Source organism: Mustelus asterias, chromosome 9, assembly GCF_964213995.1.
Source record: "Mustelus asterias chromosome 9, sMusAst1.hap1.1, whole genome shotgun sequence".
NCBI lineage: Eukaryota > Metazoa > Chordata > Chondrichthyes > Carcharhiniformes > Triakidae > Mustelus > Mustelus asterias.
Window position 1 is genome coordinate 104,302,873 of NC_135809.1, and position 27,428 is coordinate 104,330,300.

Here is a 27,428-nt window from a genome sequence, read left to right on the forward strand (position 1 = left end):
ATAGAATCATAGAGTGCATAAGGAGGCCATTCGGCCCATCAAGTCTGCACCGACCACAATCCCACCCAGGCCCTATCCTTATAACCCCATGCATTTTCCCTAGCTAGTTCCCCTGACACTAAGGGGCGAATAGGGCACATCCAATCCACCTAATCTGTGCATCTTTGGACTGTGGGAGGAAACCAGAGCACCCGGAGGAAACCCACGCGGACATGGGGAGAATGCGCAAACTCCACAGAAACAGTGACCCAAGACATGAATCGAACCCAAGTCCCTAGCACTGTGAGGTAGCAGTGCTAACCACTGTGCCACCATGCTGCCTGATAAAATGTGTAATCAAGTTAAAGCATTGTCTTAGCTCCAAAAAAAAGCTATTGAGTTTGGAGGGATCCAGCAATGGGGGAAAGGGAATCAATGTGTAGGGCTTTTAGCCACTACTGCCTCCATGAATTCACCTGGTTTCACTTTAGTGAGAGAAAGGAGCATAACAAAAATGTAGAATTTGGTTTGATTTCATGTTTTGGTACTGATATATTAATCGAACTCAATCTTACTGATACACTAAATAAACTCATCTTGTGTGTTCTGTTTGGTTGCCTGCTAATCCAGTAGGATTTCTTCTCAGCGAATGTGGCTATTTGAATGAGTCATTGCTATAGAACACTGGAAATCATTGTTAATTTTTTTTGAGTTATTGTTCCGCGCTCACACAGTACAACTTAAAGCACTTAAAAGCTAATGCACTCTGCTTTCCTTTCTGGTGTTGATGTATGACAGATGTGACCTTGTGAAAATTTGTCTTTTTTTTGTGGCGGGGGGGGGGGGGCATCACCAAATCTTTTAGATTGTCCTAAATGGCGTAAAGAACAAGATAAAATCATCAGTGGGGTTGTAGCAGAGGAAGTGCCCGTTCGTTAAATCCCACTCTCAGTGTGTATTGTGGGTGATTGGGACCAACGGTAAAATTGCTTTTACCAGACACTTACTCTCAACAGCGGTAGGCAATGATAACTAACAATGCCCTCAGGACCTAGTTAAAGCTGCATCGCATTCAGAGAAGCACTTTAATGTAACTGCATTAGGGAGCTGTCAGTTGTTTGTGGACAAACAGATCTTAACCCTTGAAAGGACTGGAAGGTGTACTATCATACCCACTGAAAGGACATGCACTCTGTCAACATTTTTGTTACGAGTAAGTAAATTGGCTGTCACATGTGGTCCAAAATGAGTCATTATTCGTATATTCCCAACTGCTTGAATTTGATTCAAGTCCGGCTACTGTGGAATGAGATACACTCATCAAGTGCCATTCTGTGAGTACATACTCTTTTTGAATTGAACAAATGATGAATAAATATACAAATTAGACAGCCCCTGGTGGGGCACTGTAACAAAACCAAAACGTCAAAGGAAACTTAACTAATCAAACTGAAATATCATTACCGGGGGGTTCTGTGCATAAACTCTCTGATGATATTAAGCTGAGGTCCCATATGCCCCCTCTGGTGGACATGAAAGATCCCATGGCACTATTTTCATAGAATGATAGGAGGTTATAGCACAGAAGGAGGCTATTCAGTCCATCATATCCGTGCTAGCTCCCTGCTAGAGTAATTCCTCTAGTCCCATTCTCCCGTCTTTTCCCCATAGCCGTGCAAACTTTCTCTCTCCAGATAAATTGGATAATTATCTTTCGGAGGCTTTGATACTAACTACTTGCTACATATGAAGTTTTTCCTCATGTTGCTTCTTTTCCAATCACCATGAATCCGTGTCAATGATTCTCAATCTTTCTGCCAACGGGAACAGTTACTCCTTATCTCCTCAGAACATAAGAACTAGGAGCAGGAGTAGGCCATCTGGCCCCTTGAGCCTGCTCTGCCATTCAATAAGATAGAGTCAGAGAGAGAGAGGTTTACAGCATGGAAACAGGCCCTACGGCCCAACTTTTTGTCCATGCCGCCCTTTTTTTAAAAAAAACCCCTAAGCTAATCCCAATTACCCACATGTGGCCCATATCCCTCCATAGCCATCGTACCCATGTAACTATCTAAATGCTTTTTAAAAGATAAAATTGTACCCACCTCTGCTAATACCTCTGGCAGCTTGTTCCAGACACTCACCACCCTCTGTGAGAAAAAATTGCCCCTCTGGACACTTTTGTATCTCTCCCCTCTCACCTTAGACCTATGCCCTCTAGTTTTAGACTCCCCTACCTTTGGGAAAAGATATTGACGATCTACCTAGAGATAGGCGAGGTGATGAATGAATACTTTTCTTCAGTGTTCACCAAGGAGAAGGGCCATGTTTTTGAGGAAGAGAAGGTGTTACAGGCTAATAGGCTGGAGGAAATAGATGTTCGGAGGGAGGATGTCCTGGCAGTTTTGAATAAACTGAAGGTCGATAAGTCCCCTGGGCCTGATGAAATATATCCTAGGATTCTTTGGGAAGCAAGGGATGAGATTGCAGAGCCTTTGGCTTTGATCTTTGGGTCCTCGCTGTCCATGGGGATGGTGCCAGAGGGCTGGAGAATGGCGAATATTGTTCCTCTGTTTAAGAAAGGGAATAGAAATGACCCTGGTAATTATAGACCGGTTAGTCTTACTTCGGTGGTTGGTAAATTGATGGAAAAGGTCCTTAGGGATGGGATTTACGACCATTTAGAAAGATGTGGATGAATCCGGGATAGTCAGCACGGATTCGTGAAGGGCAAGTCGTGCCTCACAAATTTGATAGAATTTTTTGAGGAGGTAACTAAGTGTGTTGATGAAGGTAGGGCAGTTGATGTCATATACATGGATTTTAGTAAGGCGTTTGATAAGGTCCCCCATGGTCGGCTTATGATGAAAGTGAGGAGGTGTGGGATAGAGGGAAAGTTGGCCGATTGGATAGGTAACTGGCTGTCTGATCGAAGACAGAGGGTGATGGTGGATGGAAAATTTTCGGATTGGAAGCAGGTTGCTAGCGGAGTGCCACAGGGATCAGTGCTTGGTCCTCTTCTCTTTGTGATTTTTATTAATGACTTAGAGGAGGGGGCTGAAGGGTGGATCAGTAAATTTGCTGATGACACCAAGATTGGTGGAGTAGTGGATGAGGTGGAGGGCTGTTGTAGGCTGCAAAGAGACATAGATGGGCTGGGCTGAAAAATGGCAAATGGAGTTTAACCCTGATAAATGTGAGGTGATTCATTTTGGTAGGACTAATTTAAATGTGGATTACAGGGTCAAAGGTAGGGTTCTGAAGACTGTGGAGGAACAGAGAGATCTTGGGGTCCATATCCACAGATCTCTAAAGGTTGCCACTCAAGTGGATAGAGCTGTGAAGAAGGCCTATAGTGTGTTAGCTTTTATGAACAGGGGGTTGGAGTTTAAGAGCCGTGGGGTTATGCTGCAACTGTACAGGACCTTGGTGAGACCACATTTGGAATATTGTGTGCAGTTCTGGTCACCTCACTATAAGAAGGATGTGGAAGCGCTGGAAAGAGTGCAGAGGAGATTTACCAGGATGCTGCCTGGTTTGGAGGGTAGGTCTTATGAGGAAAGGTTGAGGGAGCTAGGGCTGATCTTTTCCTGGACTCAGCTCCACTCACCCGCCCGCTCACCATAACCCTTAATTCCTTTACTGTTCAAAAATTTATCTATCCTTGCCTTAAAAACATTCAATGAGGTAGCCTCAACTGTTTCACTGGGCAGGGAATTCCACAGATTCACAACGCTTTGTGTGAAGAAGTTCCTCCTCAACTCATCTGCTTCTCTTTATTTTGAGGCTATGCCCTCTAGTTCTAGTTTCACTCGCCAGTGGAAACAACTTCCCTGCTTCTATCTTATCTATTCCCTTCATAATCTTATATGTTTCTATAAGATCTCCCCTCATTCTTCTGAATTCCAATGAGTATAGCCCCAGTCTACTCAGTCTCTCCTCATAAGCCAAACCTCTCAACTCTGGAATCAACCTAGTGAATCTCCTCTGCACCCCCTCCAGTGCCAGTATATCCTTTCTCAAGTAAGAAGACCAAAACTGTACACAGTACTCCAGGTGTGGCCTCACCAGCACCCTATACAGCTGCAACATAATCTCACTGTTTTTAAACTCCATCCCTCTGGCAATGAAGGACAAAATTCCATTTGCCTTCTTAATTACCTGCTGCACCTGCAAACCAACTCCTTGAGATTCCTGCACAAGGACACCCAGGTCCCTCTGCACAGCAGCATGCTGCAATTTTTTACCATTTAAATAATAATCCATTTTGCTGTTATTCCTATCAAAATCGATGACCTCACATTTACCAACATTGTACTCCATCTGCCAGACCCTCGCCCACTCACTTAGATTATCTATATCCCTTTACAGACTTTCAGCGTCCTCTGCACACTTTGCTCTTCCACCCATCTTAGTGTCATCTGCGAATTTTGACACACTACACTTGTTCCCCAACTCCAAATCATCTATGTAAATCGTAAACAATTGCGGTCCCAACACTGATCCCTGAGGCACACCACTAGTCACTGATCGCCAACCAGAAAAACACCCATTTACCCCCACTCTTTGCTTTCTGTTAGTTAACCAATCCTCTATCCGTGCTAATACATTACCCGGAGCACCGTGCACCTTTTATCTTATGTAGCAGTCTTTGGTGCGGGCACCTTGTCAAATGCCTTCTGGAAATCTAGATACACCACATCCACAGGTTCCCCATTGTCCACTGCACATGTGATGTTCTCAAAGAATTCCACCAAATTAGTCAAACATGACCTGCCCTTCATGAACCCATACTGCATCTTACCAATGGGACAATTTATATCCAGATGTCTTGCTATTTCTTCCTTGATGATAGATTCAAGCATTTTCCCTACGACAGAAGTTAAGCTAACCGGCCTATAGTTACCTGCCTTTTGTCTAGGCTTGTCATAATTTTGACCACCTCCATCAAATCTCCTTTTAGTCTTTTCTCCTATAAAGAGAATAGCCCATGCTTCTCCAATCTATCCACAAAACTGAAGTTCTTCATCCCTAGAAAAATAATTGTCAATCTTTTCTGCACCCTCTTTAATGCCTTCATATCCTTCCTAAAGTGTGGGACCCAGAATTGGACACAGTACTCTAGTTGAGGCTGAATCAGTGTTTTAGGCAGATTTATACCAACTTCCTTGCTTTTGTACTCTTAGCCTCTATTTATAAAGCCCAGGATCTTGTATGCTTTATTCACCACTTTCTCACCTTCTACGATTAATGCATATGTACCCTATGTCTCTCTGCTCCTCTACCCCCTATAGAATTGTACCCTTTATTTTATATTGTGCCTCCTCACTATTCACATAAAAATAAATCACTTCATACTTCTCTGCCTTAAATTTCATCTATCATTTATCTGCCATTCCACCAGTCTGTAATGCCTTCTTGAAGTTTACCACTATCCTCGTCACAGTTCTCAACATTGCAACGTTGTGTGTCATCCGCAAATTTTGAAATTGTGCCCTAGCTACACACCTAAGTGTTGATCATTAACATTTTGCAAGAATAGTAGGGACCCTAAAACTGACCCCTGGGGAAACCTAACGAATAACTTTCTCCAGTCTGAAAACAACCACTTACCACAATTAGAGCAACAGCTATAAGAGCCACTGCTCTGTTTTCTGTAACTCCGACCATTTCATACCCATGCTGCTATTGACCCTTTTACTCTGTGAGCTTGCTCTCCATCGCTTTCATTATCCAGGGAGCTCTGGATTTGTTTGTCTTACCTTTCCTCTTTGTGGCAATACACAAACTATTTCCCCTTTGAAAGTAACACATTGTTTCATTACAGTCTTGACTTCCAATTTTTGATTCTAATTTACCTGGTTCAAATGTGTCTCACCCTATTGAGGTTGGCCATCCCCAGTTAATCATCTTTACCCTGGATTGTGCATTGTCCTTTCCCAGGACCAGCCTAAACCTTATGATACAATGATTACTGTCCCTTCAATATTTCCCCACCGACACTTGATCCAACTCATTTCCCAGAACATCATCCAGCAGCGCCTCCTTTCTCCTTGGGCCAGAAATATACTGATCTAGCAAGTTCTGCTGAGCACACTGTCCGTCCTTTAATGGTGGCACAATGGTTAACACTGCTGCCTTACAGTGCCAGGGACCTGGGTTCGATTCCCAGCTTGGGTCACTGTCTGTGCAGAGTCTGTGTGTTCTCTCTGTGTCTGCGTAGGTTTCCTCCAGGTGCTTCAGTTTCCTCCTACAGTCTGAAAGCCGTGCTGGTTAGGTGTGTTGGCCATGCTAAATTCTCCCTTAGTGTACCCGAACAGGTGCTGGAATGTGGCGATGAGGGGATTTTCACCGTAACTTCATTGTAGTATTAATGTAAGCCTACTTGTGTCACTAATACTTAAACTATTACTATCCCAGTCTATATTAGGGTAATTAAAGTGCCCCATGATGACAACACTCTGTATTGAACCTCTCCATAATTCCCTTGAAATTTAAACCTCTATGTCTTTCCCACTTGTTGGTAGCATATAAAATGCCCCCAGTAGTGTAATGGTATTTCTTTTGTTTCTTAGCTCAAATTAAATAGATTCTGTCCTTGACTACTCTAGTACATCCTCTCTCTCCAGCACTGTGGTGTTCTCCTTAATCAGAGCTCCACCTCTTTGCTTTCTGATCTTTCCCGAACCCCTTGTATATTTAGCACACAGTTTTACCTTTTTTGAACCAGGTCTCCATTTTCAACATTAGATTTCTGTGTGGCTATCTGGGTTGGCAGTTCACTAACCTTATTGCTCACTCTGTGCACTCACACCCAGACATGCACAGTAAAACTAAAGAGCTTAAGGATGAAGAACAGGGGATTTATCTCCAGTGTACTGGCCAATACTTTGACTCAACCAACACCACTAGATTATATGGTCGTTATCTCATTGCAGTTTGAGGAACCTTGCTGGGTACAAATTGGCCACTGTGCTTCCCACACTACAACACGAACTGCACTTCAAAAGTGCTTAATTGACAGTAAAGCACTTTGGGACATCCTGGAATCAATAAAGTTATTATATAACTGCATTTTCTTTCCTTTCTCACAGAAAGCTGCATACAAACATAACTTGTTTCAGCCTAACTGAAGTCTGATTAACTAAAACTTGCCACAGCCATATATGTAACTCGTGCTGAACACAGGGTAGCACAGTGGTTAGCACTGCTGCTTCCCAGGGACCCAGGTTCGATTCCCGGCTTCACTGTCTATGCGGAGTCTGCATGTTCTCCCCATGTCTGTGTGGTTTTCCTCCAGGTGCTCTGGTTTCCTTCCACAGTCCGAAAGACGTGCTGGTTAGGTGAGTTGGCCATGCTAAATTCTCCCTTGATGTACCCGAACAGGCGTCAGAGTGTGGCAACTAGGGGAATTTCACAGTAACTTCATTGCAGTGTTAATGTAAGCCTACTTGTGACACTAATAAATATACTTAAACTATATCTTGCTGCATTTTCACCCAATTATAAAAGTTTGTGAATATTTTAGCTCCTCTTGTCTGTTCATGGGACTGCTTCAGTAGACTCATAGCTTGGAATGTAAGATGCGAGCAGGACTGCTATAAGCGTGACTGGCTCTTCAGAAGAAATAGCAGAAATAATGTCACTGCAAAAATAATACTGGGACAAATAGAAGAAAGCTGCAAAATACAGAGAGTAAAACAGCGAAGAAGGTTTGGAAAGAAAACTAGCTAAAAAAAATCAAAAATTAAATTCAAGTTTATGATGGACACATTAGTATAGTGCCAAGAGGGGAGTTATGGCACAGGTAGGTTTGCTAAGAAATAAAAGAGGCAAAATTTGTGCTAAAAACGGAGGGGATGATTGAGATAGTAAATATAACTTTGGGGTGAGATTCTCTGGCTTCCGGTGGCACAGTGGTTAGCACTGTTGCCTCACAGAGCTAGGGACCCAGGTTCAATTCCCGGCTTGGATTACTGTCTGTGTGGAGTTTGCACATTTTCCCCATGTCTGCGTGGGTTTCCTCCCAGTGCTCCAGTTTCCTCCCACATTCTGAAAGACCTGTTGGTTAGGTGCATTGACCCGAAAGGGTGCTGGACTGTGGCGATGAGGGGAATTTTAAAATAACTTCATTGCAATGTTAATGTGCGCCTTACTTGTGACTAATAAATAAACTTTTACTTTTAAAAACCTTTTCCCCTCAGTGATTTTCTCAATAGCAGGAGGTGGCATGCTGGTGGCGGGATCTTCTGCAGCTGTCGCTGTCAATAGGAATTCCAATTGAATTCCGGACTTTTCATTCTCCAGCCATTCACGCCGGTGGGATTCTCTGGTCCCGCCATCGGTGCATCCCCTGCCGTGGGTTTTCTGGACGGCATGGGGCGGCTTTAATCGGGATTCCCAATGACAGCGGAGGGAACAGAGAATCCCGTCGCCAGTGAACGGCGCTCCCCCTCCCGTCACCAAGAAACACTCTGAGGGGAGGCCGAAGAATCTCACCCTGTGGCTGGAATTTTACCGCCACACCCACCCCAGAATTGGGGCAGGAATGGCTCGCAGAATGGAATTTCCCATTGGTTTCAGGTGTGATTTTACGAACCTTGCCCAAGAGAGGTCGTAAAATACCAGCCTTTGTCTCCGTTTTCACATTGGAATTGCAAATTGAGATTGAACGAACATCAGAGAAGAATATAAAATCATTTGACCAATATTACATAACCTTTGAAAGAAATAAAGAAGGATAGTTGATGAAAATGGAACATATGTACCTTATGTGAATTTTCAAAAAGTACATGATAAGGCACCACTTAAGAGAATTGTAACAAAGCTACGGACAGAATTTCATATTCCGGTTTCCAAGCAGGGGTTCCATTAAGTTCTCTGCATCGCCTTCCCAGCACACTCCCACTAACCCCAAGCTGTCCACAACTTCACGGACTGGTTGAAGACCAGGCTCTCCCGTTCGCCCTTGCCCCAATTGAGGCCCTTAATCGAACAATCAATGACCACTTAATGGCCATTTCCCACCCCATTGGAGGAATTCATGGAGAGGGAGGAAGATGGACAAGTTACCCTGCATGGACCTCAGTCAGGAGCCCCTCCCTCAACAGCCTCCTTTCCACATCAGGCAGCACCCACCCCCACCCTCTCCCCCTCCCCCCACAACAATGTCTGCCTCTATCGCCTGTGGGTGCTCCCTCTCCCTAAGCCTCTCCATCAAGACTCCCACCTCTCGCACCCCAGCTCCCCAGGTCTCACCTTTTCACCCAACCATGTGACCACCTGCGCTATGTGGTCCTGGACTCCTGGGGGGGGGGGGGGGGGGTGATTTTAAATTCTCGTCCTGCCGATCGATGGGCGGACAAGCCAGTAAGATTGCACGAGAGGGTTCGCCGGGGGTGGGCGGGAGGTGGGCGATATCCAGAGGGTGGAATTGACTACCAGAACTTTCTGTTCTGTTTCACCGAACAGAGATATCTGTGCGTGTGCGATTGCACACTCTACTGTGAGCAGCCGGCTTTTTGGTGATCTTAGGCCCTGCCCCCTTCTGGCGGGAAACAGATTGTGCATCATGTTTTGCACGGCATAAGATTTGATTTGTGGCCTCGCCGATAAAGCAAATCTGAAACTCTCCCGTTTTCACACTTGTTTGATCGTTTTGGTAAGATCGCTCCTCCCCCCCCCGGACTTTGAATCTGGGGACTGCTTGTAGTACCAGTCCTGGCCACTGCTGCCATTGGCACTGCTGGGACTACAGAGCTGTTGACCTATCAGATTTTCCAGCAGCTCACTGAGGTGGAGCTTCTTCTCTCTGGCCAATTAATGCTCCTGAGTGTTAAATGGCTGCAGAGTGACCAGTTTTGGGGGAGGGCTGCATTTTCCACTGACTCTTCAGATGGTACGTCTGGAAACCCCACTATTCAAAACAAACGGTGCCCATGGAAATGGGGCACATGGATAGAAAAGGTAGTTGGAATCCAAACAACAAAGAGTAGGGATAAAATATTTCTCTGACTGGAAAGATATGGTCAGCCTTTTTTCATAGGCCTCTGTGGTGGGGTCATTCTTATTTATTTGCAGCACAATTTGGGAATTAAGGCAACAAAATCTGTAATTATCTTATATAAGTGTCAGTTGGTAGCACAATCTAGCCTGTGAGTCAAAAGTTTGGGGGTTCAAGTCTTACTCAGGACTTGACCACAACAATCTGAGCTAACACATCAATGTAGCCCTGAGGGAGTGCTGAATGAGGTGTCACCTTGCGAATGAGACCTTAAGCCAATTCTGCCAATTTAGGTGAATGTAAATAATCTCATAGCGCTGTTTCAAAAAGAGCGGGGGATGGGTGGGGGCGGGGGGTGGGTGGGGGGGGTGGGGGGGTGGGGGTTGCGTGGGGTGGGGGGGGTGGGGGTGGCTACCTCCTGGTGCCCTGGCCAAAAGTTACCTTTCAATCAACTTTGCGATAAGAAAAAATCAGATTATCTGGTCATTATTGCATAGCAGCTAGTGGGATCTTGCTGTACACAGATTGACTGCTACGTTTTCTACATTACAACAATGACTGCACTCTGGGACATCCTATGGTTGTGAAATGCCCAATGTAAATGCAAGTCTTTCTTTCATGTGAACTTAGAATGGAAATCAGTGCAGGAACAGAGCATGTTACTCGTTTGGTTGAAACAAAATATTATTCTAAATTGCTAATTGCCTTTTTTATGCAAAATTATTCGCATTGTTCTGTCCAGAAGTGTCCCTGATAAGTATTTATGAACACAGGAATAGAAATAGGCCGTCGAGGCCTGTTCTGCCATTCAATTAGATCATGACCAATCTGTAGCTTAACTTTATCCTATCCCCCCGCCTCTGTTCCATAATGTGAAATACCCTTGCTTAGCAAAATCTATCAATGTCAGTTCTGAAGTTTTCCATTGAGCCAGGCTCAACAGAGTTCCAGATTTTCACTACTCTTTAACCTAAAATTTACGGGGCCTTTGGAATGAGCTTGAAGGCGGGAAGGTTGACAAAATGGCATGGGAAGGTGTTGAGTCGAGTGCCCAGTATCTTCCTGCCGCCAGCAATGGAAAAAGTGGCACATTTCCACTACCTCCCTGCCTGGAGGCCACTTGAGCTACCCAACATCAGGAAAGGGGGTGCCACCCACTAGCTGCTGACCCCCAACAGCCCCTCCCCTGCAACCCCCGCAATGTGAAAGCTCTCCAACCATCACATTATCTCTGGTGTGGATCGCTCCATGGTTCTGGGGAACTCTGCATTGGGAGTATTTGCTGTCATAGCAACCACCTTCCTGATGGCACAGCTAACTAAAAAGCCACCAGCCTCTACTGACCAGCAACTCTCAGTGGGTGAGACATCACCCCTCCCCACTCTGGGTTCCTGATCCTCTGGCTGGTGGCCTGTTAATTTCCTAATTGGCTTGTAATGCGGTGGGGAGGCAGTGCAGATCTCTCACTGGCCCTCCGGCTGGTAGCTGGGACCACCATCTCCTCAACAAAATCCCCCCTTAGAAATTGGAATGGGCCGTTGTGCTTCTTCGGCCAGTCGGCTATTTCAGGTGCATCCGTATCACTTTAATTTTACTCCTTTGTCTGGTAAGCGATTATTAAACGATAATGCAGGCAGTCAGACTGAGTTGTAGAAGCAGGGATTTTTATACTGGTAGTAAGTTTGATTCTAGGAAAACCAGTATCTGTGAGCTAACATCTGTGAATTTTCTCCTGGTTTTTAATGCCACTGTACCTGATCCCTTATCAGAACAGAGGAATTGCATAGCTAAGGAAAGGCAAGAGGTACCTCAGATTTCTGAGCTGGTACCTTGACTGTGCTATTGAAGACTCTCTTTGATCACATGAAAGATGGGACGTTGTGAAAGATGGAGGATTAGTAAAAAGATGAAGTGACTGAACAATGCCATTATGCTGATGGTTGGTGGAAAGACACAGCAGCAGCAGAACAAGCAAAACTGGAATTAATGCAGGAAGAAAATTAACCCAGATTAATAAAGCATAATAGTTTAAAGTTTTATTTATTAGCCACACAAGTAGGCTTACATTAACACTGCAATGAAGTTACTGTGAAAATCCCCGAGTCGCCTGTTCGGGTACACTGAAGGAGAGTTTAGCATGGCCAATCCAGCTAACCAACATATCTTTTGGACTGTGGGAGGAAACCGGAGCACCCGGAGGAAACCCATGCAGACACGGGGAGAACGTGCAAACTCCACACAGACAGTGACCCAAGCCGGGAATCGAACGCCGGTCCCTGGCGCTGTGAGGCAGCAGTGCTAACCACTGTGCCGCAAAATGATGATTTGATGACTGAGCAGAAAATCTAAAAGCAAATCAGACAAAGCTCAGAGCTAGATGAGCGGAATAACCTTTTCTCACTTGTGTTTTTTAGCTGAAGGAACATTTGACTCAACAGGTTAAGTAACCATTTTATCTGCATATTTTATATTTTACAATCATTAAAAATATAAAATAATTATCTGTATTCATTTTAAACAAGTATGTTTGAAATTCCTTCCGTTTGTTTTGTTCGATTTACAGTTGTTATTCTCTTCTCTTAATTAATAACTATAAAAGTTGATCAATTCTCATCAATATCTATTGTATTTGTCAATGCTTTTGGGTTCATGGGTTTGTTCAGAGACTTATTTTGCTGGGAATGCACTTTGTTGAGGATAATTGACTCTGATCTCCATTATGATCTAACATAAGTCTTATGAATCGCCCCAACTGATGATGCATGGGGTTTGTAACTATTATTTTTATTTTGTCTCCAGACCATAGCTTCCCGGTGCCATTGTTCCTGGCTTCATTGGGGATGGAACTGGGATTCTGTCACCTGTTAGAGTGAGTGTAAGTTGAGTTGAAGTCATATTGCTAATGCATCCAAAGCAGCATTTATAGTCTCTTTTCCTTTATATGGGGGTTGCTCCACACATCTGCTTCTCATTTCCCTCTGGATTTTCATCCATTATGTGTTTTGCTGTGGGTTGTTAATCAAACTTTGCTTCAAGTTGTCCTTGTACTTTCTCTTGCTCTTCAGTCAACATAGGCAAAGGAACCTTAATAGACAGGCCTTTCCCAAGATCATGTGGAAATGTGAAAGTCCTGACAAAAGTAGAACTACTGGTTCTTTAACAGAATTTCATCCGAGGTCACCATTGCAAATGTCAGAACAGCCTTCTCGAAGGTCAACCCACAGTAAGCGACTGGCCCGGATGGGGTACCCGGACGAGCACTCAGATCCTGCGCAGACCAGCTGGCGGGGGTATTCGCAGACATCTCTTTACAACAATCTGAGCTCCCTATCTGGTTCAAGAAGACAACCATCATCCCAGTACCAAATAAAAGGCAAGCAGCGTGCCTTAATGACTATCGTCCGGTGGTTCTGACATCCATCATTGTGAAGTGCTTCAAAAGGTTAGTCATGGCATGAATCAATTCCGGCCTCCCGGACTACCTGGATCCACTACAGTTTGCCTACCGTCACAACAGGTCCACAGCAGGTGCCATCTCCCTAGCCCTGCGCACCTAGATAACAAAGACACCTATGTCAGACTCCTATTTATCGACTACAGCTCAGCCTTCAGCACCATTATTCCTATGAAACTCATCTCCAATCTCCGTGGGGCTCTGCTCCTCCCTCTATGACTGGATCCTGAACTTCCTAACCCACAGACTGCAATCAGTAAGGATAGGCAACAACACCACCTGCATGATTATCCTCAACACCGGTGCCCACAAGGCTGTGTTCTCAGCCCCTTACTAGACTCCTTATACACCTATGACTGTGCGGCCAAATTCCCCTCCAACTTGCTTTTCAAGTTTGTTGAATACTCCACCATAGTGGGTCGGATCTCAAACAATGATGACTTGGAGTACAGGAAAGAGATAGAGAATCTGGTGAACTGATGCGACGACAATAATCTCTCCCTCAATGTCAACAAAATGAAGGAGATTGTCATCGACTTCAGGAAGTATAGTGGAGGACATGCCTTTGTCTACATCAATGGGGACGAAGTAGAAATGGTAGAGAGTTTCAAGATTTTAGGTGTCCAGATCACCAGCAACCTGTCCTGGTCCCCCCATGCCGACGCTATAGTTAAGAAAGCCCACCAACGTCTCTACTTTCTCAGAGAACTAAGGAAATTCGGCATGTCCACTACAACTTCACCAGCTTTTACAGATGCACCATAAAAATCATTCTTTCTGGTTGTATTACAACCAGTAATCAGTATGGCTCCTGCTCTGTCCAAGACCGCAAGAAATTACAAAGGGTCGCGAACAAAGCCCAGTCCATCACTAAAACCAGCCTCCCACCCACTGACACTGTCTACACTTCCCACTGCCTCGGAAAAGCAGCCACCATAATTAAGGACCCCACGCACCCCGGACATTCTCTCTTCCACCACCTTTCTTCGGGAAAAAGATACAAAAGTCTGAGGACATGTACCAACCGACTCAAGAACAGCTTCTTCCCTGCTGCCATCAGACTTTTGAATGGACCTACCTCGTATTAAGTTGATCTTACTCTACACCCTAGCTATGACTGTGTAACACTACATTCTGCATTTTCTCCTTTCCTTCTCTATGTACAGTATATTTTGTATAGTGTGCAAGAAACAATACTTTTCACTGAAGACTAATACATGTGACAATAATAAATCAAATCAAACCAAAAACATTAGCCAATGCTGCATGAAAGAAATAAAGAGTTCATTCAGATAAAGAATAAATTAGTTGCAGTCACAAACCTGTATTCATTACATTTGATGCAATGTGTATAACATTCTTGCAAATGGTTCTTTAGTCAAAGATTGCAATTATGACATTAGACAAAATGTCTGTGGGCGGCACGGTAGCACAGTGGTTAGCACTGCTGCCTCACAGCGCCAGGGACCTGGGTTCAATTCCGGCCTCAGGTAACTGTCTGTGTGGAGTTTGCACATTCTCCCCGTGTCTGCATGGGTTTCCTCTGGGTGCTCCGGTTTTCTTCCACACTCCAAAGATGTGCAGGTTAAGTGGATTGGCCATGCTAAATTCTCCCTTAGTGTCGGGAGATTAGCAGGGTAAATACGTGGGGTTACGGGGATAGGGCCTGTGTGGGATTGTTGTCGGTGCAGGCCCGATGGGCCGAATGGCCTCCGTCTGCACTGTAGGGATTCTGTGATTCTACGAATACTGACTGAGGTTCTTCATTCCTTCCTTCGGACATAGCTCTTCTTCATTCAGCACGTCCAGAAAGACTTTCGCCAATGCTGCAAATTCACCATGTCGATAGATAAGTGTTGTTTTAAAATTATCTATACAACCCATTGGAATTCTCAAAACATAATTGGAACTTGTTCCCCCTGCAGGGTGAATCCTGTTGTACTGATTTGTACAGTAATCAGTGAACTTACATTCACGGACTTTTCATGTCGGCTTCTGGTGGCAAGAAGATCAACCCTAAATAAAACTATCATATCATGTTCACCGTACATATTGTGTAGCAAAACTGTGGAACGATTCAAGTCAGTAATTTAACCTTCAGGTTTAGATGACTGTTATAAACTGCTCAGGCTTCATTCTTGCGGTTTATGATGTCATCTGAACCCTTCCATTAGATTACTGCCTTGTAATCAGTCCCAGGTTTCCATTACTCTTTTTATAAATCCTTTTAGTCACAGAAATTTTACAGCGAAATGAGAACTCCATATGACTTGCATTGTTACGTTCGGATTATTGGCCAGAGCAGCATTTTCCGATGCACAAAAGTCTGGCAGCTTTCCATTCAATCCACCTTTAGCATGTTCAAGTTTCTTTAATACTCCAACACATAAATCAATGTTCTTTTTATAACACATCCTGATTTGTAGTTGCCCCAAAGTGTATTGCTTTGTCAATACAATGAGTCTAATTTAATATTGTTTGGTGCTGGTGTACATTATGTATAAATCTATCAAGTGTCACTCATTTTGGTTTAAAAACATATCCTATTTGGATGCTTGTCGCTCTCAAGAATAAGCACCGCTCCATTTGATTAAATGGGTTTTGAACCTCTCATTAGTTGCGATTATCAGTTTTGCTCTTCAGTTTCTTTGATGTTGACAGCTTCGCATTTGTTTTTATCACTCACTAGTCTCTGTGCCAGTAAATATATGCCACCTGATCCAATGCAGCATATAAGCAGCAATGAGCCACTTTTTAGAGACTTAGGGCCCGATTTTACCATTGCGTCGTGCCCGTTTTCGGGTGCGAAAACATGGTAAAGTCGGGTGTGAGGCCATTAATGCGATCCGCGCCCGCGTCTGCGCAGATTGCCACTTTACCGAAACCCGGGAATGCATGCATTTAAATTGAATTAATGAACTGCCCGCCCAACTTTATCAGCATTTCCCCCTTTACCACCGCGTTTGCCAATTCGGAACCGCGCCGTGATGGACCTGCTAAATAAAGGTCTGAATCGGGCGCTCCAGCTTCCGAAGAGCGCGTTCAGTGTTTCCAACGGCTCCCTGACTCAGATCAGTGGTGGGGGGAGGAGGGAGGCAGGTCAGATCATTCTCTGGTTGGAATTGGGGGAGGGGAGAGACCCCAGATCGTTGTCTGGTTGTGGGGGGGAGGAGGAGGAGGCGGGTCAGATGTATCTCTGGTGGGAAGGGGGGGTGGGGAGGGCCGATAGTTGTCTGGTGGTGGGGGGGGAGGACTGATTGTTGTCTGGTGGGGAGGGAAGAGGAGGCGGGTCAGATGTTCTGGTGGGGGGGAGTGAGGCCAGATCATTGTCTGGTGGGGGGGAGGCCCGATCGCTCACTGGTGGGGGAAGGAGGCAGATGGACCTCTGGTGGTGGGGGTGGGGCAGGGGGGTCTGCTGCCACTCTGCGGACGATCGGTGGGGGGGGGGGGGACGGTTGCAGGAGTGGTCATTGGTCTGGGTAGCGGGCGGGGGTGGGTGGATAGGGGGGACAGTGATGTGTGTGGGTAGTGGGGGGTGGATCAGGGGGACAGTGATGTGTGTGTGTAGTGGGGGGGTGAATAAGGGGGACAGTGATTTGTGTGGGTAGTGGGGGGGTGGATAAGAGGGACAGTGATGTGTGTGGGTAGTGGGGGGGTGGATAAGGGGGTCAGTGATGTGTGTGTGTAGTGGGAGGGGGGGTGGATAAGGGGGACAGTGATGTGTGTGGGTAGTGGGGGGGGGTGGAAAAGGGGGTCAGTGATGTGTGTGTGCACCATTGCTCCCGCTTTTCACTCCCGGGCCGCTTTCTCCGCCTTCTGTGGCCTGGGAGCGATCTGACATGGGCGCGCTTTTTAAAATTCTTTTCAAACTGCGCATGCGCAGTTCAGAGCTCCGATCGTTTCGGCCGCGCTAAGCCCCGCCCACAGCGTGAATGGGACTGGAGATGGCTGAGTGCGTATGGGGGCGCCTGAAAGCAGATTTCCAAGTCGGATCTGCATTACGCCCAGATTCAGCACTTAGAATGGAAATGGTAAAATCGGGCCCTTAGTTAACGATAAAGGACCTTCGATTACTATTTAGTATTTTTTCAACCTCGTGCCTATGAGTACGGGTGCAGACTCCAATCTAAAGGGAAAATCTAACTCTACTGTTTCACTGTTGTGACCAGTGTTACCTCTAAGCTGTGCGGATGCAACTGTGACGTTGCACCTCAGCCAACCTGGGCAATTGCAGTGCAACTGGGGTGTGAATTTACACCAATGTAAAGTGACAAACACAAATATAGCTTTAGGGGTATATTGGCCGGTCAAAGGTGTTGTTCTTTGATCCACTTTCACTGTTCCCACCGCTTCGCTTCCTTCCTCTCCCGAGGTCGGTGACTCGCCGCAGTACTTTGCTCACATGGCTTTAGCATCTTCTCCGTTATCTCAGTCAAGTAGCCATGATTTATGTGGTGGTCTTTGGTAGTCTGAGTGCACTATTTAACTGCAGGGCTAATGCGGGCAAGCCTGACAGTACTTTCACTCGAGGTCCAGAGAGAAACACATTTCTAACAGGGATTTCTGGTCAGCAATCAGATATAGGGGGCGATTCTCCCAAAAAAAATTTGAAGTGCTGAATTCACGGGAAAACTGGTGTAAATCACGATTGTTTTTTTCAGTGGGAGTTCAGACTCGAATCTCCCACAATGCAGAGGTCACAATCGTGATTATCATTAAGTGCTCGGGGGACGGGGCTTATTCACGCCAGAGTCTGACAGTTCCGGAACTCTGAGCATGTGCAGTGGCCCAGAACTGTCAGCCTCCCATTTGCTGGCCAGTTCGATCACTGGTCAGACCAGGACCCTCAATGTTGAACCCCCCAGCCCCCCCATGGCCCAATCGCGGCCCCCACAAGCATTCCCAGGCCAGCTCCGACCTCCCTGCGTCCCAATCTCCAGCCTCCCCACCCACAATAGTGATGATGCACCCCTCCCCCCGAGCCCATCCCGATCGTTGGCCTCCCTCCAGCCCCGATCGACCCTAATGTAGAGTAGCAGCAGGACCCCCCCACACCCACCAATCACCCCCTAGGCCCTACCCCGAGGCTTTGCCCCCTTGGCCCCACCCCCTAAGCCTCACCCCCTAAAGCCCGTCCCCTTTGAACTGCCCCATGCCCGGTGGGTAATACCCCTTGGCAGTGCCGGGGGCACAGGCTGGCACCACAAAGGTGCCCATGCCCAGGGAGCGCCACCCCCTGCCACCCAATCCCCTGGGGACCCCAATTGCCCCCCCTTCACTCTAGGGTGGGGTCTCCTACTAGTTCCCCGAAAGTGGGGAGCTACTCTAAGCCCCACCGGAGTGAAATTGTACTGATGGGGTGGGAGATGCTATTGGGCCCAGAGAATTCAGTCCCAGGCCCGATAATCACATTTAAATTACATTCAAATAAGATTAAAATAACTTACCTGCATTTCCCGCCAATTTCCAGTGTGGCCTTGACCGTGCCGGATATCCGTTGCTGGGAAATGTGTGCGCATGTGCAAATCCCGCGAATCGGCGCACGCGGGATTCTCCCAGCCTGACCCGCCAAAAATGTAGTGGATCAGGATGGGAGAATCACAGCCATAGTATGGCAATATGCCGATCCAGAACGCATCTCGAACAATATGGCGTGCAGAGAGGTCTGGACTCACCTGAACAACCGGGATGCCTCCAGAGTTCTGCCAGCCCTGGAACCCTGGCAACCTCCAACGGTGGCTGGAGCGAGCATCTATCAGGTGGATTTTCCAGATTCAGTGTCATTGAGGAGCTCCATCTTCCTCCAGAGTGTTCCAAGAGATCCATCTCCTTTTTCAAGAGGTCCATCTTCTTTCTTTAATGGTGGGTCAGTGATTTTCATCGCCTATTCAATTTGTCACCCAGACATGATGGCAGGACTCATGCTTCCTGCCCCTGTCATGGGACTTAGTCCAAGATGGGACAATTCCACCCAATGTTTATTATATTATCCAACATCCAGATCCTTGTTGAGGATAGTGCGTTCTAAATTTCCACTTATTCCCTTTTGTTCTGGTTAGCAGATAGGAAGCAAAGAGTTGGCAGAAATGGGTCTTTTTCTGATTGGCAGTCAGAGACTAGTGGGATACCTCAGGGATCTGTGCTAGGACCCCAACTGTTCACATTATATATTAATGATTTGAAAGAGGGAACTGAATGCATTATTTCCAAATTTGCAGATGATACAAAGTTGGGTGGGAGGGTGAGCTGTGAGGAGGATGCAGAGATGCTTCAGCGTGATTTGGACAGGCTGAGTGTGTGGGCATCTGCATGGCAGATGCAGTATAATGTGGATAAATGTGAGGTTATCCATTTTGGTAGAAATAATAGGAAGACAGATTATTACTTGAATGGGTGTAAATTGAGAGAGGTGGATACTCAACAAGACCTTGGAGTCCCCGTGCATCAGTCGCTGAAAGTAAACGCACAGGTACAGCAAGCAGTAAAGAAGGCAAATGGCATGTTGGCCTTCATAGTGAAAGGATTTGAGTATAGGGATAGGGATGTTTTGCTGCAATTGTATGCGGCGATGGTGAAGCCAAATCTGGAATATTGTATGCAGTTTTGGTGTCCTTAACTGAGGAAAGATGTGCTTGCTATAGAGGGAGTACAGCGAAGGTTTACCAGGCTGATTCCTGGGATGGCAGGTCTGTCATATGAGTTAAGTCAGTTAACATTATATTCACTGGAGTTTAGAAGAGTGAGAGGGGATCTCATAGAAACTTATAAAATTCTAACAGGGTTAGAGAGGGTAGATTCAAAAAGAATGTTCCTAATGGTGGGGGTGTTCAGAATTAGGGGGCATAGTTTGAGGATAAGAGGTAACCCTTTTACAGCTGAGGTGAGGAGAAATTTCTTCACCCACGGGGTGGTGTATGTGTGGAATTCACTACCACAGAAAGTAGTTGAGGCCAAAATGTGCCTGAATTCAAGAAGAAATTAGATATAGCTCTTGGGGCTAATGGGATCAAGGGATATGGGGGAAGGGGGGAATCAGGATATTAAATTCGATGATCTGCCATGATCAAAATGAATGGCGGAGCAGGCTCAAAGGGCTGAATGGCCTCCTCCTGCTTCTAGTTTCTATGTTTCTGGATTTCTATATCATAGGAAACACCTCTGTATCCTATTAAATCCCTTAATTGATTTGACCTCAATTAACATAATTTCTCAATCTTCTAAACTCAAGGGAATGCAAGGCAAGTTTACGTATCTTATCCAGATAACTTAATCCTTTAAGCCTAGTATTATTCTGGTAAATTTGCATCATATCCCTTCCACGGCCATTACATCTTTCCTGAGGTATGAATGTAATACTCCATATGGGATCTGACCAAAACTATGTACAACTGAAGAATAATTTCCTCTCTTTTCAATTTCATTCCCTTTAAAATAAAGGACATAATTCCATTATGAACATAAGAATAAGACTGGGCTATTCAACCCCTCAAACCTGTTCCACCTTTCAACAAGATTGTGACCTGACTCTGGTTTTAAATTTAAATCCCTTGATCCTAGACTCTCCCATTAGTGGTTAATGTTTGTCTCTACCAAATCTATCAATTCCACTAAAAATCCTAAAAACCGTAACTAAATCATGTCTCAAATCTTCTATATTCCAGAGACTACAAGCCTCTTTTACGTGAGCACTTGCCATAACCTCACCCTTGGAGCTGTAGCCATTCTGTTGAATTTGCATTGCGCACATTTCAAGGCCATTGTATTCTTTCTAAAGCTAAGTGCTCAGAGCTGCACACAGTGGCGCATATCTAGCCTTTATAATAATATTCTGTATCTGCGTCTTATCTTGTTTCATCCAACCTCGTTCCAAGGGTTGTCTGCACAATAAAAAAATCGTTCCCCACTGATTTCTATTCTCTGCTGCCCTCACTGCCTGTCCCATCAAGAAGCCAGGCAATGTTCTGATATTATCCATCCATGCCATCTTGGGTCTTCTTTGTGCGTATTTTCCAGGTTTTTACTCTGCGTTATCTCTTTTTCCAAACACTCCCCTCCTGTTGGTATTATATGTTCAAAATATGTGAGTCTCCTTGGATATCATTGCCTCAAACAAGGTCCTCTTAGCACCAGCGTTCTCGAGCGTCCACTCGTTTGTCTGATGGAGTTAGAAGGGCTTTTCTGATTGAGGGTCCCCCAACAACCCCTTCCCACCCGAGGCCTAAACCTGATCATTTTTGGGCTTCACCCACACCTGGGAAATCCTCTTGCTAGCCTATAAATGGAGGCTGGGTGGGAAATGGTTTGGCCACTAAAGCGCCTCAATTGGGACAGGAGCAGGCATCCTATCTGAGGCCTCACCCTCCCCAGTATTAAATCACTCCCCCTGCCTGTGGGAGAGCATGAAATTCACCGTTTCCCAGTGGTGGGGAGTGGAATCAATGGGAAAGCCCATTGACATCAGTGGAACCAGAAGATTCTGCCACCGGGCAACGGGCTGGCCACTCCCCACCACCGAGAACCACAGGGGGGGGGTGGGGAGGGGGGGTGGGGGGGGGGGGTGGGTGGGGGGGGGGGTGGGGGTGGGGGGGGGTGGGGGTGGGGGGGGGTGGGGTGGGGTGGGGGGGGGGCAGAAAATCCACACCCCCACATGGTGGGGGTGTGGATTTCACAGGTTTGACATGTACACTGATGATGCCTAGCTCTAGATCACCATGATATTCCTCAATCCCTCCTCTATTTCTGATTTGTCAGACTGCTTGTCTGACACCCAGTTCTGAACAAACAGATATTTTCTCCACCTAAATCTTGGGAAGACCAGAACCATTGGCTGGAACTTTCTAGCTGTTCATGCCAGCGGGGTCTTCTGCTCCCACTGACGATGCACCCCTGCCGCGGATTTCCCAGCGATGTGGGGTAGAGTCACTTGGAAATCCCATCCATTCCCCTCATTATAAGAGCAAAATACTGCTCCGGTTTCCTCCCACAATCGAAAGATGTGTAGGTTAGGTGGATTGGACATGCTAATTTTCCCCTCTGTGTTCAATGTGTAGGTTAGATGGGATTAGCCATGGTAAATGTGTGGGATTACAGGGATAGGATGGGGGAGAGGGCTTTGTTACGTATCCTGTCAGACAAGTCAACGTCACTGGCTGGACCAGCATTTTCCAACCCGAATTACCCGTGAACTGAGGACATTTAAGAGTCAACCACATTGCTGTGGATCTGGAGTCACATGTAGGCCAGACCAGGTAAGGATGGCAGATTTCCTCCCGTAAAGGACATTAGTGGACCAGATGGGTTTTTACAACAATTGACAATGGTTTCATGGTCATCATTAGACTTTTAATTCCAGATTTTGTACTGAACTCAAATTTCACCATCAACCTTATTTTTGGCCAACCGTTATAATATTTCCTTATGTGGCTTTGTGTCAAAATTCATTTGATATCACTCCTGTGAAGCACCTTGAGATGTTTTACTGCGTTAAAGATGCTAAATCAATTGTTCTTGTTGTTTTGATGGCTCTGTGTCTTGAGCCATCATGTCTCCTTTAGGCAGGAGTCGAGCACAGAGATCTTAAGGAGCTTGCTGAGAAATGGTGGTACAAACACGTATTGCCACATGAGGTAAAACAGCAAATCCAGTAACAAAGAATTGATGCTCGGTGAAATTCAAAATGCCCTGCATGCAGCACACAATATAAAATGCTTCCGTGACACAATTAAAATCTATGTATTGATTCACCTCTCAAATGAATCAGCTATCTGTAAAATCATTGTTAAGTAATTGCACAAAAAAAAATCTCCTAATCCTTTTTTAAATGAAATCTCACACATTCCTGAGCCACAACACAATAGGATTGTGCAGGGGTGCAGAAAAATGATTTAACTCTATGGGAAAGAAGCAGATTTCAATAAAAGAAAACACCTTCTATAACTGCTGTGAACATTACATTTTCAAAAGGTTTTTAAAGATAATATGATTGAATAGCAATAAAAAAAAACTTGTGGTCATACAGCACACTGGAACGTTAGGGGTTGCTTGATTGAAGACCTTGACCTATTGATCTCATCTTTCAATCAAATAGCTTATCGTCCGTTCCAGCCTATTGGCCTGCATTACTGTTTTAATTAAAATATTTCTTTTCCATATTTTTTTCTGATTGTGCCGGACTCTTTCGAAAGGGATCCAGCTATCAAAGCAGTAGCAATGCTGCACGTGGATATTTTTTCTTTCTTTTCTCCCATATTGTATTCCTTCAATACTTTTTTGAAAGAAGGGTTTTTGACATTTGTGATATTGGGGATGGAATTGACTTGTATTTTTCAAATCGAGCAGTTTTTATTCTTTTGATGAGCATTGTTGAAGCAGGTAAAGGGGTATCATAAATAGACTATACTGACAGTGATGAACAAGAACAGGAAGAGCAAATCGTAGAATCTGTACAGTGCAGAAGAGGCCATTTGGCCCATCGTGTCTGCACCGATTCCCTGACAGAGTATCTTCCCCAGGCCCTCTCCCTGTAATCCCACACACATTTACCATGGCCATTCCCATCTAACCTAAACATCTTGGGACACAAGAGTGCAATTTTCCCATCCCGCTCTCCAGGGGAATCATAGCAGGTGGGGGAGGACCGTGCAAAGGTCCATTGATCTTGGGCGGGACTTTCCGGCCTTGGGGTGAGCGTGGCTGGAAAATCCCGCCCTAGGGGGCAATTTAGCATGTCTAATGCTAACCTAACCTGCACATCTTTGGACAGTGGGAACAAACCGGAGCACCTGGAGGAAACCCATGCAGACACGGGGAGAATGTGCAAACTCCACACAGACAGTCACTCAAGGCCGGAATTGAACCCGGGTCCCTGGAGCTGTAAGGCAGCAGTCCTAACCACTGCACCGCCCCGAATATGTTGACCTATTTCTGAGTTCAAAAACAATAGGGCAGTAATCGTTGGGGACTTCAGCTACCCTAATATCAACTGGGATACAAGCAACATGAAGGGCACATAGGGCACAGAATTCTTGAACAGCATTTAAGAAAACTTTTTTGGCCAGCATGTAACAAGCCCAATGAGATGGAGCACAATTCTAGACTTAGGAAATGAAGCTGGGAAAGTGGATGAAGTAGCATTGGCAGACCATTATGGAGATAGTCACCATAGAGTTAGATTTCACATTATTATGGAAAAGGACAAAGATAGGAGTAAATGTTCTAAATTGGAGGTAGATATATTTTACAAAGCTGGGAGATGAGCTGGCCAGAGTAGACTGGATACAGCTATTCGAAGGAAACCTGTATCAAAGCAAAAGAGGCATTCAAAGGCGAAATTCTACAGACACTGTGCAGACAAGTCCCCACAAAGAAAAGGGTGGTACTGCTAAATCTTGAGTCCCTGGTTCTCCAGAAACGATGTGGAGATGCCGGCGTTGGACTGGGGTAAGCACAGTAAGAAGTCTCACAACACCAGGTTAAAGTCCAACAGGTTTATTTGGTAGCAAATACCATAAGCTTTTGGAGCAATGCTCCTTCGTCAGATGGAGTGGTCTCTGTTCACAGAGACCACTCCATCTGATGAAGGAGCATTGCTCCGAAAGCTTATGGTATTTGCTACCAAATAAACCTGTTGGACTTTAACCTGGTGTTGTGAGACTTCTTACTGTGCTCTCTCCAGAAACATACAGCCAGAAAAAGAAAGCTCATGACAGTCAAAAAAGTCTTAATACTGTGGAAAGCCTTGAGGTGTATAGGAAGTACAGGGCTGAAGAAAAATAGAAATTAGGAAAACAAAAAGTGGATACATGGGAGGCGATTGTCAAGTGATATTATTGCTGGACTATTAATCCAGAAACTCAGCTAATGTTTGAGGGACCCGGGTTCGAATCCCACCACAGCAGATGGTGGAATTTGAATTCAGTAAAAGAAAATCTGGAATTAAGAATCTACTGATGACCATGAAACCATGGTCGAATGTCAGAAAAACCCATCTGGCTCACTAATGTCCTTTAGGGAAGGAAATCTGCCGTCCTTATCTGGTCTGGCCTACATGTGGCCCCAGAGCCACAGCAATGTGGTTGGCTCTCAGCTACCCTCAGGCAGCTAGGGATGGGCAATAAATGCTGGCCAGCCAGAGAAGCACATGTCCCACGAATGAATAAAAAAAATACAAAAAATATTGGCAAATATTGGAAAATCCTGTGATGTTTTACCAATACATTAAGAGCAAGAGAATAACTAAGAAAAAGGTAGGGCCTACCAGAGACTTACATGGTAATTTCTGGATTGATTCAGAAGATGTGGTGGGTTCTTAATGAGTACTTTGCCTCTGCCTTCACTAAAGACGGCACGGTAGCACAGTGGTTAGCACTGCTGCTTCACAGCTCCAGGGACCTGGTTCGATTCCCGGCTTGGGTCATTGTCTGTGTGGAGTTTGCACATTCTCCTCGTGTCTGCGTGGGTTTCCTCCGGGTGCTCCGGTTTCCTCCCACAGTCCAAAGATGTGCGGGTTAGGTTGATTGGCCATGCTAAAATTGCCCTTAGTATCCTGGGATGCGTAGGTTAGAGGGATTAGTGGGTAAAATATGTAGGGATATGGGGATAGGGTCTGGGTGGGATTGTGGTGGTGCAGACTCGATGGGCCGAATGGCCTCTTTCTGTGCTGTAGGGTTTCTAAGATTTCTAAGATTTCTAAGGAGAGGGATGATTTAGACATTCTTGTTAAAGAGGAGTGTGAAATATTAGACACAATAAGCATAGTGAGAGAGGAAGTACTGGTGGAACTGGCATCCTTGAAGGTGGATAAATTACCAGGGCCAGATGGATTGTATCCCAGGCTGTTGAAGGAAGCTAGGGAGGAAACAACAGATGCTCTGGGGATCATTTTCCAATCCTCACGAGATACAAATAAAGTACCAGAGGATTGGAAGTCTGCAAACATTGTACAATTATTTAAAAAGGACGTGAGAGATAGACCAGAAAATTACAGGTAATTCTAGATTTAGTCCTGGGAAATGAAGCTGGGCAAGTGGGTGAAGTGGCAGTGGGGGAACATTTTGGTAAGTCTGATTTCACTGGTGGGGAATTTATTGGTAAAGATTCTGAGAGATAGGATAAATTATCATTTAGAAAGGCACGAATTGATCAGGGATAGTCAGCGTGGTTTTGTAAAGGGAAGATTATGTCTTACTATCTTTTTGAGGATGTAACAAGGAGGATTGATGAGAGTAGTGTAGTGGATATTGTCTATATGGATTACAGTAAAACATTTGACAAACAGACTGATCAGAAAAGAGAGACCTCATGGATTACAAGTGAAAGCGGCAGGTTGAATCCAAAATTGGCTCAGTGACAGGAAACAGAGGGTAACGGTTGATGAGTGTTTTTGTGAATGGAAAACAGTTTGCAATGGTGTTCCCCAGGGCTCAGTGTTGGGGCCATTGCTGTTTGTTGTATATATTAATGATTTAGGCTTGAATGTCGGCAGCATGTTTGGGGAATTTGCAGGTGAAACAAAGATTGGCTGTGTAGTTGATAGTGAAGAGGATAGCTGTCAGCTCCATCAAGATATCAATAGTTTGGTTGAGTGCGCACAGAAGAGGCAAATGGAATTCAATCCAGAAAAGTGTGAGGTGGAGGGCAAAGAAAGCAAGAGAATACTCAACAAAAGGGAAGAGACCTTGGAGTGCATGTCCTCAGGTGCTTGAAGGTGACAGGACAGGTGGACAAGTTGGTCAAGAACACATTTGGAATGTTTTCCTTTATTGGGCAAGGTATTGAATACAAAAGCTTTCGGAGCTCCAAGCCCCTTCTTCAGGTGAGTGGGAATTCTGTTCACAAACAGAGCTTATAAAGACACAAACTCAATTTACATGAATAATGGTTGGAATGTGAATACTTACAACTAATCAAGTCTTTAAGAAACAAAACAATGTGAGTGGAGAGAGCATCAAGACAGGCTAAAAAGATGTGTATTGTCTCCAGACAAGACAGCCA